Raw genomic sequence first — 12,743 nt, 5'->3', positions numbered from 1 at the left:
CTTTCCTCACCTGTAAAACGGAAGCGTGCTCCTCCCTGAGTCTCAGCTTTCCTCACCTGTAAAACGGAAATAACCGTGGTTGGGGTGTGGGTACAAGCCTGACAAATGTCAGCTATTACAACAAAACCATAGCTGCTCTAGAGCAGAAACCACATTTCCCACCTGCTATCTGCCTAGAGCAGTTCAGTACTATCCTGGCAGGGTGGACTGAGGGGCTGACAGCCTAAACCAGATCTGTGTTTCTGTCTTCAACCCTCAAGTGTGTCTGTCCATTTCTGCTTGTGGTGAGATCGTCTTCCGGGCTGCTCCATCATGGTGAGGAAGGCAGACCTCAGAAGAGGGCGGGCGCGCTGGATTTGCATCACACTTACATGCCTTAGCCGTGCGACATATGGTGTGTTATTTCATCTCTTGGTGCCTCGTTTCTCTCGTGGGTTAAAAATAAGTAAGACCTTCTACTTTTTAGCAATGTTTTCAGGAGCAAATGAATGCGTACATACAGAATACTGAGACAGCCTCTGGCACTGTAAGGGGTCCCGTGCTAACGACTGTAGTTGTTTTCGGTGTTAAGGGTCACAAACACAAATATGCGTGGGGACCAGGCACATGATAGAAACAAACAGATGAAGCAGTCTGGGTATAGGTAAAATTATAGCACAAGCTTGATATGAAGTGGCATTGACCCTCAGCTTCAGGCCAGTGAGAGGCAGGGAGTGAGGGGCAGCAGCGGGCTCTGCCTAAAGGGGTAGCTGCTTCCCTGGTGATTGTTGCCACGTGAATATGATTTTTCTAAAGAGGGTGGTGATCACAGTTTTTAAATGAATTCTCTTAGTCATTAATTGTTGGCTAGCTTCTTTCTTCCTTTCTCTCTCTCTCTCTCTCTCTCTCTCTCTCTCTCTCTCTCTCTCTCTCTCTCTTTCTGTAGGGCTGAGGATGGAACCTTGGGCTCAGTGAGGACTCATCCTCTGAGTGATATGCCCATCTTATTCTGTTTCTTTAAAATCATGGTGAGGACACACCCAAGTATCTCTAGGTCCAGTGTGGCTGGCCAGATCATGACTTCTACTTTAGTTGTCTCTTTGTGCTTGGAGTCTCTTTCATTTGTAATTTTTCCTCATCATTATATCACCAGTAGGTTCAATATACATTTATTAAGGATCTGCCATGTATCCGGGACTATGAGGTTTACAAAGAGGGTGTAAGATAGGGTTATCCTACAGCTCTGTGTGCTCATGGCTCTGGTGTTCCCATTTATGGCCTTGCACAATGCTATGAGTTGAATTGCATCCACCCTAACCCCACACCCAAAGCACTGTAACATCCTCACCCCCAGTACCTATGAATGTGATCTTATTTACAAATAGAGGTTTTTTTGCAGATGATCAAGTTAAGATGAGGCCATTGGGGTAAGTCCTAATCCAGCATCACTTTCCTAAAGAGGGAATTTCAGACACAGAGACCTACACACATGCACAAGAAGAACACTATGAGAAGCTGAATAGGAAGTTTGAAATGATTTGAATAAGAAACCAAAGAATACCAGATTACTGGCAAACCCTGGAAGCTGAGAGACATGGACAGACCACCCTCATGGGCTTAGAGTGAACCAAGCTTTCGGACACTCTGACCTCCAACTTTCAGCCTTCAGAGCTTCAGACAACACATTTCTGCTGTTAAAACTGAGAGAGGAGACCACCCTTCCATATGGAATTGGGCAACTGTGGCTTAACTAGGTAACTATGCTTTTGTAGAATGTACCTGAGTAGCCATGACAACTTCTGTAATCTGTCACCAAAGGAGCGTAATGGACTCAGAAAATCCTGCCAGAACTCTTTGCCTCCCCCTTCTCCATGGCTCTGCTTTGTGTAGATCCTGCTTGCTATATTCCCAGGGCAACTTCAATAAAGGTAAGCCTCATAAATGTAAAAAGAGGTATATAAAGAAGAGCAAACTTGTATTCAGTGCCCTTGAGACTGACAGGAGTCACTTTTCCTATCTTCATGTTAAGAGTGCTCTGTCCAGGGTCCTCACAGTTTTCTGCTTCAAAACTATCCAGATGGTGGCACATTGTGATAGTAATGCAAGCAAACTAATAAGTAAATTATACGTCTAGCTAGTACACATAGCTAGACATATAATTATGTGCATTTGACTTTGTTTATCCATCCACAACTTTCTTGAAGGCATGAACTCTGTCCTGCATGCTTATATTTATTAAGAAGTCAGACTACTAGTGACCTCACTTCCTGCCTGTGAGCAATGTCTAATGAAGAAAGAGTGAATGAATGAACGAAAGAGATGAATGCACCCAGAAGCCAACTTTATTATTAAATAGGTCTCTGGGTGCAGTGAACTTGATGTGTGAAATGTGAGTGTCTTAGTGAGCTGGATCCATCACTGCCCCTTCCTTCTGTGTGACCTTGGGCGTGTTTTTCAATATTCCATACCTGGATTTCCAAAGCTGAAGTAAGGATACTTTTATCCATCTTGGGAGGGTAATTGTGATGATTAAATAAGGTAGGGTTGATAGTGTGCTCAGAAGACAGTGCCTGAGCCCTAGGAGACTCTCAGTAAAAGAGAGCCACTGCTATTAGCTGGAATGGTGCCTGGTGGGTGACTCAGAAGGCTCTGCCAGCCTGTTCATGTGTGACATAGGCAGTGGCTTCTGAGCACAGCACTGACACTGTCGACAAGAGAGGAGGGAGGCTAGAGGAGAGAGATGGGACTGAGTGAAGTAGATAGAGAAGCTCCAGAGGCACAGCAGCCCAGGGAAGTTTAGGCAGGGCCAAAAACCTCCATGCACCTCAGCCTCTGGATGCAGCACTACACATAACAGTTCAGCCTGGTAATTAAATTTGAACTTTGATGATCTTGGTTTGATGAAAAACATATTTCATTATATTCTAAGTGCTCTTAAGAAGACGGGGAAAATGAGAAAATGTTTTACAAAGGTTGCCATCAAAATACACGAACATACTGGCATTAAAATGAGGCAAGTCTTCAGTCACTGAGCAAGTGCACACAGATGCACGCTCCCTTTGTCCTCTTCATCTCTGGCTGGTAAGCGAGGTGCTACTCTGTGCATGCCGCGTGAGCGCGCAGGCTGCAGGTGCTGCTGGCTTTAGGCAATGGGTGTGCAGCTGCTGAACGCCTGGAGTTGCTCCCCACTCCCTGACCCTGGGGCCGGCTAGGCTGAGAGAGACCTTCGTGCTGCTCTGACCTGTTTGCAAATCCACACACTCATTAGCAGGCTAGCAGACAGGAGGGCTGACTAAATTCCATGCTCTCCCACACACACACTGTCGTTTTAAATACATGCAACTGTGCTGTGTGCTTGCTAAATACAAATTTATTTGAAAGTGCAAATTTATTAAGAAGATTGAATACATTTGATTTATTTGGATTTAAATATTTAGATTATTCAATTTTATTTATTTAGATTATTTGATCATTTACATATGTGGGTATTATTTAAATTTAAATTTATTTAGATTTAAAATTTATTAAAAATACAAATTTGTCAAAAAGATTTATTAAATTCAGAGCCGCTATTTGTTCTTAAGTGTTTTTCTTAATCTATAAACAGAAAACTCAGGGTGTTGTGAAAATTGACTTAGAGGCTTGGAGTTCTGTCTTGTATAAAATTCTCTGTATCAGTAATCACAGTAATGGAAACACTCCTAATAACTGGGTGCATCCACTTTGGGGGGTGTCTTACAAGTACTATGCCATATAATTATCATCACTACCCTGTCAGTGTGTGAGAAGTTCCCTCCTTCATGGACGAGGTCAGAGAGGGCAGAGAGGTCACCCGAGGGTTCCCAGCCAAACTGGAATGGGGCAACTGGGCTGCTAGGTGTTTGAACAGCACCAAAACGCCAGGCAAGGTGGCTGATGGGCAGCTGTCATTGAAAAGTTTGATTTATTTAGATTTAAGTGTTTAGAGTATTAGATCATCTGCATAGTTAGATGCCGGGCCAGTGTTTCTCCTTTCTCTCCCCACCCGCACTGCCACTGCTCTCCCCAAGGACGACAGCTGGGACAGGTTCTGGGTGGGAGTAAGGACCTTTCTTTCTCCTTCCTTTCCACCTTGCCCTTGCAGTTCTTCCAGGTCCCAGGACAGCCCATCAGGCTGACGGCTCAGCTTCCTATGGCTCCCACAGAGCAGGAGGGCAGAGAGGGTACAGAGGTCCCTCAGGGCCTGGGCTTTTCTGCTCAGCCCCCAGAATCCCATGCAGGTGTGAAGCAGCACATCTGGCTAATGAAGCTGAAAGCAACATTAAGGAGCCCAGGGAGGAAACGGACACATCTGTTCCCTTCAGCTCCTCAACTAGCTCCTTTGTAAGAATGACTCCCTTCTCCCACACAAGGGCAGCAGCAGACACGGCAGGGTGTGTGGGGTGGGACAGGGTGGGGAGGCAGCCCCTGGGAGCGGTGAAGAGTGGCTTCACTTCCTCCTTCCAGCTGCCTGCTGCAGAGCCATGCTTTTTACTTCCTGTCTCCATCTGGGGCTCAGTCGCGTGTCCACCCGGGACCTGCAAGTCCACCTGATGTTCTTTTCATCAAGTGGGCACAGTTCACAGCATCCCTCTCATTCCTTCACTTATTTGTACATTTTTATCAAGTGGGGCAAGCTACTCCCACTGCCCCACCCAAGGGAGGAATCAAGGTCTTGCTCCGGGTTATTGAGGAAGACACACAAAACTGTAGAAGGGGCCGGGGATTTAGCTCAGTGGTTCTGCTGCCTGCCTTGCGAGCGAGCGCAAGGTCCCAAGTTTGATCCCCGGTAAAAAAGATAACAAAAAAACTTTAGCAAAACACCACACATTTGACCCCACAAGCTTGGGCATCGCAGACCAGCATGGTGCAGGTCAAATATTCCTCACTTCTCAGACACAACTGATGTAGAAACCAAAGGAAGCTCAAAATCACTCTTTTCTTTGGGTTGTGGTGAATGAAGTAAGAGATTGGACACACATATTCACCATCCTTCCGGGTGTCCCCAGCTGCCTGGTCACCCAAGTGGGCACAGGAAGGAGGGGACAAGGAGAACAGACATTCATCTATTCAACAGTTACTGGGCACCATTCAGAGTTGTCTGTTCCAGTCCTTCTTGTTTTTACTGTAGTTCACAACAGAAGATACTATTTGTGGAGTGCTCTTACACCCTAGTCGTTGTTCTAAGAACCTTTTGTTCCTCACCTATGTTTATATCCTCTGCAATGCAGAGGATGTATGACTTCAAGCCTCCTGTTATGGCTGTGTCTCGATGTCCCCCAAAGCCTCATACAGTCACAGGTGGCTTTTCAGAGGTGGCTGGGTCCAGAGTGTGTGACGCTGGCATTGATTCACGGTGCAGTGCTAGGGTCAAGGGCACTAGGATTCAGGGTGTGAGTGCTGCCTGGCCCGAGTGGCCTGGATAAGACACAAGGAGCAGAAGGAGCTGTGGTTCCCTTGTTGCTTTGCTACTTCCGGCCTGCCGTGGACTGTTTCTCCTCTGCCGTGGCATCCCACCGTGGAGCCAGCCGATTATGGACTGAAACCTCTACAGACTGTGAGCCAAATAAACCTTTCCTCTTTAACTTTGGGTGTCAGGTATTTTGTCTCAGCAATGAGAGGAAAGTAACTAAGACACATCCTTAAAGTCAGGTCTGTACCTAAGCCCATGCCATTATTACACTGCTAATCTGTGTTTCCCATTTTATACATTTTATTTATTAGCCACATAACGATGGCTAATTACACCCATCTGCAGGTTAGAAAACTAAACTTGAGAAGCTGAGGCAAAGTTAAGGGGAAGTAAATTAAGCAGCACGTTTTGCCCCAGTGGTTGCTGCTGGGACCACTGCCACCTTTACTAGAGAGTGGCACGGACTGCTCCCGGGTGGCTGCTCCCGAGACTGTTGACTGGTTTGGTCGCTGTGGTGTCCCCAGCACCTGGACCCAGGGCCTGCAACAATTCTTTGTTGAACAAGTGAATTCTAAAATGACTGCCCCTCCAGAGGGCTGCCCCGCTTAGGTAGGGCTGTGCATAGAGGGCACTCAGGGAGTCCAGGAGGCATCCACTGCCACCTCGTCGCCACCCCTGAGAGTGACTCCTCACTCACAGCCTCCAGACCTAACTTTTGCTATATATCTGTCAATTCAGAAAATACACAGGGAAATCAGTGAAATAATGATATGCCAATGAAATAAAAACTCATCCAAGCTTTATGTATTTGATCTTCAGACACACTTGGAAATCACTGCAATTTAATGTTCCCAGCAAGGTCCGGAAAGTGTGCGAATATATTTATTAAATCTAAATCAGATTTTCACACCTGGTGTGCTTCTGTGATGTCCCGAGTCACAACACATCAAAAGGAAGGTGTATTACGAGAGATGGATGATAAAGGAACATTATTCTCTGCATAACCCAGTGTCTACTACATCTGATCTCCAAGGGAAGGGGCACTTTACCTCTGATTCTTTCTGCATTTTCTTATGCTCTGTTAGTAGGGTCAGCTCTCACTCTTCCTGGCCAGTGGCTCTTGGGACCTTGTATGAGGGGTGACCTGACCCTTTCTGGACCTGGCCAGTGCCTTTTTCTGGTCTCTTTCCACCCACCAAAGGCCCTCTGTGTTCTCAGGAAAACATGGGAAATGACTGAGGAGCCTACATGCTCTTCCTTTGGTCTGGAAAGGAATTTTTCAATTTATTTTTTCAAGTTTCTTAATTGACAAAATTGTATGTATTTACGGTATACAACAGGATGTTCTGATAGATGTACACACTGGGATGGCTAATCAAGCTAACTAGCACGTGCATCACCTCACACACTTAGCATTTCCTTGTACTCAGGACACTTACAATCTGCTCTGTGAGTTCCATGTATTGAACGGAATATGTTATTATTAACTGTAGTTGCTGTGTTATACAAATGATACCTTGGACCGATTCCTCGTACCAAACTGAACCTTTGAGCCTCTTGAGCATCATTTCCTCAACCTTTGTCCACCCATCCCAGCCCCTGGTGACCACCATTCTACTCTCTACTTACATGAGTTCAACTTTTCTGGGTTCTACAGACAACTGAGATGCAGTATTTGTTCATCCATGTTACTGCAAATTACAGGATTTCCTTCTCCAACAAGGCTGGGTAGTATTCCACTACGTATATATAATCTCACATCTTCCTTGTCCACTCAGCCACTGGTGGCCATTTCGGATGATGCCATGTCTTGACTACTGTGAAGAATGCTGCCCTGAACATGGGAGTGGAGATCTCTCACTAACACATTCATGTCATTTCCTGTGTGATTTCTGGTCACACACACGGAGATGTACGTTCTCCCAGCTGTGCTCTCACATGGGGTACTGGACTCAGACATCTCAGTTTACCTTAGTGCGCACGATGATCTCCAACAAGTCATTAAGCTATTTTTTTCAAGAAAAGAGATGCTGAAATCTAACCTTCAGATTTGCTAGATGAGGATGAAGAGCAAAAATATATTCTACTTTTTTCAGTGATGTGCTTCAAACTCCAAACAGCACTGCCCACGTGGGAGAGCAGCCTGAGCCTGAAGCTCTCTGCCGTGTATCAGAACCCCGCAGAGCGGGCACCCCATGCCATACACGCCTGTGTCCATTTTCCCACAAGACAGTGCTCTCCCTCATCCAGAGCTGAGAGCCCAGGACACGGGTGCACCGTGTGTGCCCTGCACCTGCCTGCGACCCTTAGCATCAGCTGTCTGTTGCTACTGCCCTCTCCTCATCCTTCTCAGCCGCACAAGTGTCTAGGAAAGCCTTGCGCAGAGGCTGCTGCTCCACGCAGCTCTGTAAAGTGGCTCTGCCTCATCTCTGTAACGCAGGCTACAGAGGCCTGTGGGTTAGGGCCTTGGGAGGATGCCCATCTGGGCACCCCTTGCCCTGACCTGCTGCTCCTCTGCCTTTCAGGGTTCCAGCTGCCTCTGTGGAACCAGGCAGGCAGTGATCTGAAGGAGGTCGCCAGGCTGTAAACATCCCACCATGATGGCAGGCCATGGTGAAACAAAGATGCTCAGTTTGTGGTGACCCGGAAGCAGAGTAGGGGAACAACACTGGAGAGGAAAGGATGAGCGATCAGACCTAGTACCCAAGGTCACCCTTTGTGACCCACCCAGATGCACATCTGCTACGGATTTCTTTTTTTTTTTTTTTATTAAATTCTTTTATTGGTACATTGTAGGTATACAACACAATTACATTTCTCATTGGGAATTGGACCTTTAGATAATGCATCTTGGTTCTTATTTTCTCCCCATTCCTAGCCCTCCCTTCACACCCTCCACCCTTCCCTATTTACAAAGACTTTATTTCCATTTTTTCCATTTCTCATCATTTTTCCTTTCCCTTCTTTCCTTTCCCCTGGCCCTCGCACTACCCCTACCCCTTTGGACCTTTTCTTCCTATTTTACATTATCGATTATTCATTCTAATCATTGGTACATTTTAGGTATACAATATAATGACATTCATCATTGGAAATTTGCACCTTTACATAGTCTCTCTTGGTTCTTATTTTTCACCCTTGCCCAGCCCTCCCTTCAACTCCTCCATTCCTCCCTATTTACAAAGATTTTGTTCCTATTTTTCCACTTTCTCAGATTAATCCCATTCCCTTCTATCCTTTCCTCTAGCCCTCCACTTCCTTCCCCTTTGCCCCTTTTCTTCCTATTTCACATTACCTATTATACATTTTAGTCCTTATTTACACTTTCGGTTTCTCACACCAGAGAAACTATTCGGTATTTATTCATGTGTGTCCTATTTATTTCACTTAAGAGTATTGCCTCAATGTGCATCCACTTAGCTGCTACAGATTTCTTAACACAGTAAAGTTGCACATCAGGATTAACGGCCACACTGTTCGGCTGACTCTTCTCTTTGCTGTTTGCACATCCAAACACACAGGCTGTCTGTGCACATGCGCACTAAGGCAAGCTACTGTCTTCGTCTGTGTTGCTATAACAGACTGCCACAGACTGGGAACTTATGAAGAAAAGAACTGAATTTCTTACAGTTGTAGAGACTGCAAAGTACAAGGTCTAGGGGCCCACATCTGGCAGGGACTTCTTGCTGCGCATCCCGTAGCAAAAGGGAAGAAGGGAAGAGATCCATAGCAAAGATGCATGAGGGAAAGCAAGGGAGGGCTGGACTCATTTTTACAGCAAACTACTCTCCAGGTAGCAATCCGTTGGTGAAGACGGCGACGTTGATCCATTTGTGAGAGCAGACTCCTCAACACCCAGTCACCTCTAGAAGGTCTCTCTCCTCAACGCCATTGCAACGGAGGTTAGCTTTCCCCCACGTGAGCTCCGGGGACACACTCAAACTGTAGTGGATTCGGATTTCCTTGAGTTTGGTTAAAACATCTTCTGAACAGCACAGGACAGCAGGTGCAGGTGAAGGACTTCATTCCCTTTCTCAAGAGCGCTGATCTGAAAGAGGCACAGGGAAACCTGGATGCATCCCCGGGAAGGCCCACCTGTAACAAAGGCATGATTGTGCCTGGTTTGGAGGACAAAGCTTTATTTTCCTGAATAGTCTGTGAATGCCACTCTGAGTGTGCTGATGCTCCCGGGACCAGGAGTCTGCAGCACACCTGTGTTTTGTTCCAAATTGCCTGCAATGAACATGCACTGTACGTCCTTCCACCCTCCAGCTCTTATGCGGAGGACAGAACTTCCTACCACTTAAGTGACCCAGCTTATGCTGCAGGAGGACACTGCCAGCGTGAGGGAGGGCGTGGGCAGCCCTGTGAGGGGTCACTGGGGAATCCCATTGAGAGGCTTTGAAATCTGACCATGCCCACATGCAATTTTTCCTTCCTAAAGGGTCCTGAGGATACTATGACCATTGTTCTTCAACCAAGCCCACCACATCCTGTGCATCACAGGCACACCTGCTTTGGGTGTGAATAGAGAACTTACGCACATCCCATGTTGAAGCACATTTTTACACACACACACACTCTCTCTCTCAATATAGTTCTTGTATATTTTTGTATATTTTTTGGTTAATATTTTAGCAGAGGATTGTAATGTATTTTCGGGATGGAACTGATTTTTGCTAGAGGGCTGTGATCTTTTCCCGGGGTCCCCAGATTGAATGATTACAGGAGTCGGGTGGATGCCTTATGTTTCAGATCATAAGACATTAGGGAAAGGTACAGATTCTGCATCCCATGATAGCCCATATGCAGTCTTTAAAAGCTGCCTGACAAGTCTGTGGTTCTAAGCAGCAGCCCCCAGGCCTGAGGCCTCCCTCCACCTGGCCCCCACAGGGTAGCTGCCTCCTCTGCCTGCATCTGTCCTTTCTGCCCTGGTGCTGGGCGGGTGTGGTGTGCTGCTTCTCTCACAGTTCATCCTACACACTTCCCTGATGTTCAGCTAGGCTTTGAGGTCTTGCAGTGCTGGGGCAGCAGATGCAGACTTCGACCTCAGCTCCACCAGCTCTGGTTTAAATTCTTGGAACTTCAGTTTCCTCAGCTGTGAGACTAGAATTATTATTCCTTCTTCAGGATTATTTATGGCTGTAGTAATTGTATAAGGTGCTTAGCATGTGACATAAGTTCAATAAATTAGCTGGATGGATCATCTCAAAGGGACCAAATCTCAGTAGGGCCCAGGACTTACCCGGGGCTAGCGGCCCCTTGCGGGGGTACAGGCAGAACCCACGCTGGGGAGCTAGGAGGGAGCCGGGTGTGGGGAGCAGCACTCAGACAGGGCTGACAAGCAGGGAGCCAGGGTCCCAGGCCTCCTCCCATTCTGCCATGGTGCAGATCCCAGAGGACCCCAGTGCCTGCTCGGGGCGGACAGGGTCCTGTGGCCTCTGTGCTGCAGGGCAGCTCCAGAGAACCACAAAAGGTGCCAAAGGCAGAGGCTGTGGCCATTGAGTTCCTCAAACGTTTCTCACCCTTCTCACCCCAGGGAGCAGTGATGGCAAAACTTTTAGGGACCAGTGCCAAACTGCAGCCCGAAACTCACTTACTGATCGAAAAGCGCCAACACTACAATTAAACCCAAATACTGAGGTTTTAGTTTAGAAAAAGCAACTCATATATTAACATCTTTTGTCTGGAAAGAAAAACAACACACAAGCCACTGGTTCTCTGCCGCGGGCGTAGGTGCCCTCCAGGCCGGGCCCTCCTGTCTCTCTCCAACAGTGACCCCACGCCAGTCCCAGCCGCCAGCGGCCTCCCTCCCAGCAGGCTTCCCTGGCAACTCAGTACCACTACCTTCAGCTCTCCTTTTACTTTCTCCTACCATGAGTTTTGCAGCTAATGAGCTTCCCCTATCCTCTGATTACATGACTCTGGGCACCAGCTGAGGAACCACCCAGCAATCCATTTATTCACCACTGGTCTTCCCATCATTCTTTCCCAACCCCTTAATTTTCACCACTGCTGCAAACCAAGGGATGGTTATTCCCCTAATAAATATGAGGAGAAGCGGCTATTGAATGTGAATCATTAGCAAAAGCATTGTTGGGATGCTTGACCTGAAGACCAAGTGTTAGACAGCTCAGTTAATGCCCATTAGGATTTACCTAATATTGAGTAGGATTTCTCCTTATTAAAAATGAGCTTGTCATTCATATTGATCACAGAGCTCTGCATCTTTATTCATTTATCAGGTCCTTCTTGAACATCTATTGAGCCCAGGATTGTGCTATTGACTTTGGAGAAGTGGCTGGAGGAGCTGTCAAAGGGTAACTGCTCAATTCTCACCCCAGGATCTCTGGACATTGACAGCTACCTGCAGGCTAGCATCAGGCAGGGTGGTGGAACAGCTCTTGGAAGTGCAGGCATGCATTCAGAGAGTATTGCAGAGTGCCGTCCTCACCTCATTCTGTGACATTGCTCACATCTCTTCAATTCTTCAAGCACATGTGCAGGCTCAGCGGAGTCCAGGTTCAGCCAGCCAGGGAGTGGCCAAGCTAGGGTCAAACCAAGATTTCTCTGGCTATGAAACTGCTGCCTTTCCTACTCCATCAAGCTATTTATGCCAGGAAAAGACACAAGGCCTTGCATAATTAAATACCCAATCCTTGATTCTGATTCTGCAGGCATTTAGAAGGGAAAGAGGCTGCTCAGTGACTTTTGGAGACTTTGGCCAAGATTTTGCTGAGGAGTGGAGATGGGAGGGGAACTCACCGATCCCTGTGAGGCACTTGGAAAATATAAGCAGATACTTAAGCCACAGCTGGGCAAGGTGAGAGCATTTCACTATAACAGGTGTGTGGGGGTGGGAGCTGGCTGTGGGTGGGCGGAGTTGGCTGTTCACTTTCCAGGGTGGGCCTCCTGGAGCTTGTGTCCCTCCTGGGGGCTTTTATACCCTCAGTTTTGTAGGTTTGGAATTTCAGCTTTTTCCACGGGCCAGGCATTGAGATTCTGGGGAATGGACTGGATAAGACCGAACAGGACTCTGCTCCAGGGGGTGAGTTGAGGAGCCGCTGTGGAGGTTTACAGCAGAAGGCGCCTCCAGCGGGGGTCAGAGGTCAGCCACAGGCGCTGGCGGGGGGGGGGGCAGGAGTGTTCCCTGGGGAGCCCAGACAGAAGCAGAGGGGGTTGGCTGTCCCCAGGGAATGTTGCCACCTACTTATCTTGGAGGAACTTTGCCTCCGTGGGACTCAGAACCCCATTTGTTGGGCAGGGGTGATGAAAGGCTTATTCCCCCATGGCCCCGCCACCCCAGTGCCCAGTACAGCAGCACAGCATCACC

General features: G+C 47.4%; 1 long non-coding RNA gene across 1 annotated transcript; it reads left to right on the top strand.

The window, feature by feature from the left end:
* The first annotated feature begins 1,159 nt into the window (after positions 1 to 1,159).
* Positions 1,160 to 12,459, top strand: LOC110346012 (uncharacterized). The gene is made up of 3 exons (XR_002389772.2): positions 1,160 to 1,907; positions 12,088 to 12,233; positions 12,363 to 12,459. It is a non-coding gene; the product is annotated as an uncharacterized LOC110346012 (long non-coding RNA).
* The last annotated feature ends 284 nt before the right edge of the window (positions 12,460 to 12,743 follow it).

This window comes from Heterocephalus glaber, unplaced genomic scaffold (assembly GCF_053883595.1).
Source record: "Heterocephalus glaber isolate CG9 unplaced genomic scaffold, H.glaber_assembly_v1.0 deba00001498, whole genome shotgun sequence".
Classification (NCBI taxonomy): Eukaryota; Metazoa; Chordata; class Mammalia; order Rodentia; family Bathyergidae; genus Heterocephalus; species Heterocephalus glaber.
This window is presented reverse-complemented; position numbering and strand designations above follow the sequence as displayed.